The 1,677-nt window shown below is 40.5% G+C and overlaps 1 non-coding gene across 1 annotated transcript; it reads left to right on the top strand.

Moving 5' to 3' along the window:
• Positions 1–310: 310 nt before the first annotated feature.
• On the top strand, positions 311–384 carry trnat-agu (transfer RNA threonine (anticodon AGU)). Its single transcript has one exon. It is a non-coding gene; the product is annotated as a tRNA-Thr (tRNA).
• Positions 385–1,677: the final 1,293 nt, after the last annotated feature.

The following is a 1,677-nucleotide window of genomic DNA, read 5'->3' as shown; positions in this document are numbered from 1 at the left end:
AAAATTATCAGTCGACCTCGGGCCAATGATATTCATCTGTACCAGCTGCGGAAGGGATTGTCACTCACGAGTCATCCTCTACAGCCACAACAAACTATGTTTAATACAGAAGTGACGTACACCCCGGGCGTAGCCCATCGTCTTCCGATACGGACGGTTGCCTATTACAATTACAACTACAGCTACAACTACAAGAGCGAGTCAGAGGCTGGGAACTCTGCCGTGACGAACTCAGCTCTTGACTCGCCAAAGCCTGCCCACTCTCTACAAGACCTTCCTCTGATTTCAATTACACACACATTTGTGATCTGGCTCTGTAGCTTAGTTGGTTAAAGCACCTGTCTAGTAAACAGGAGATCCTGGGTTCAACTCCCAGCAGAGCCTTATTTCACCGTAGCAACATGGTTGAAAAGTTTCATTATCAACACTAACGTCGGTGTCTTTTGAACTTTAATTCAAAATACATGATGAATTTCAATCACATAAAAAAAACAGCCTTTGTGAAGGATATGATTTTGGAATGGCTGTTCCTCCTTGTACAGAATTCTAGTGCTGATACATCAAAGGTAACTTCTTTGACATAAATTTGTTCACAGTTCCATTCAACCTGGAAAACAGCTTGATATTAATCTCACTGAAGGAGAGTGTTTGTGTCATTATGTGTTGCTTTTAACCGAGACAGGGACATGACGCAAGTGGGAGGGTTTATCTGAGGTTTGGAATATTTGTCAGTCAGGAACAAGAAAAATCAAAGGAACCAAATAAGAAAACCTATGTCTCATGTGGTTACCGAGAAACGGTGAGAAGATATTAAACTTTGTTGCATTTAATACAACTGTGTGAACTTTGATCTTTGCGGCCTTTTATAAACAGTATTTGAAGGGTCTCAGTAAAAATGTTCAGTGTTGATGAGAGTGGGGTCTGGCTGAGCAGCTGCTTAATGTGACAGGGTCAGGACTGGATGCAGGAAGTTCTCTGACAGTCTCTCTCTGATGGGTTGAGTTGATTTTCAACTGGCAGCTGTTGCTGTTTTGATAATTCAAGTTCCCTCCACCGATTTTTTTGGACAGACAGTGCAGTATGAGTATGTAAAGGGTTAATGCTGAAGACAGTGGGATTAACCCCTCCCACAATCAGAGTGATGATGTAACAGTCACATGAGATGAGGTTTGGGAGGAGAGAGCAGCACCAAGGATGCTAGTTTCGGAGGCTTGATGAGTGTGTATATAGTATTGTGTAAATTAGAAAAGAGTTCTTCGTTCTTTCAGCAGGAAATGTGTCCAGAAAATATCACGAAACTCACAATTTTATTATTCAGGAGTTGGAACACAGGGATATTAACTCCAAGTGACAGTAGTGGTTTCATTCAACAAAAGAAAAGTAGAGAATAATATTGCTCATTGATTGAAATCCCCCAGTGAGGAGACAGTTAAACAGGTGATCTGTTGGGGCATCCTTCAATTCAAGGTTTCGGCAGCATTTAATCTCAATTTTTGGTGAAATTCTCTGTTTTTTGCATCTTTTTTTAATTCAGCTTTGATGGACCAGTGAAAAAACTGAAAAAAGTGAACAGATCCATCCTTTCTTTTCTTCCTTCTTCCCATCAGTTTCTCTTTTCTGTCCCAATTTAATCTGCTGTTTCTGCTGTTTTATCCATTCCAATCAAAATTCAACATT

This window comes from Heterodontus francisci, unplaced genomic scaffold (assembly GCF_036365525.1).
Source record: "Heterodontus francisci isolate sHetFra1 unplaced genomic scaffold, sHetFra1.hap1 HAP1_SCAFFOLD_1405, whole genome shotgun sequence".
Taxonomy (NCBI): Eukaryota; Metazoa; Chordata; class Chondrichthyes; order Heterodontiformes; family Heterodontidae; genus Heterodontus; species Heterodontus francisci.
This window is presented reverse-complemented; position numbering and strand designations above follow the sequence as displayed.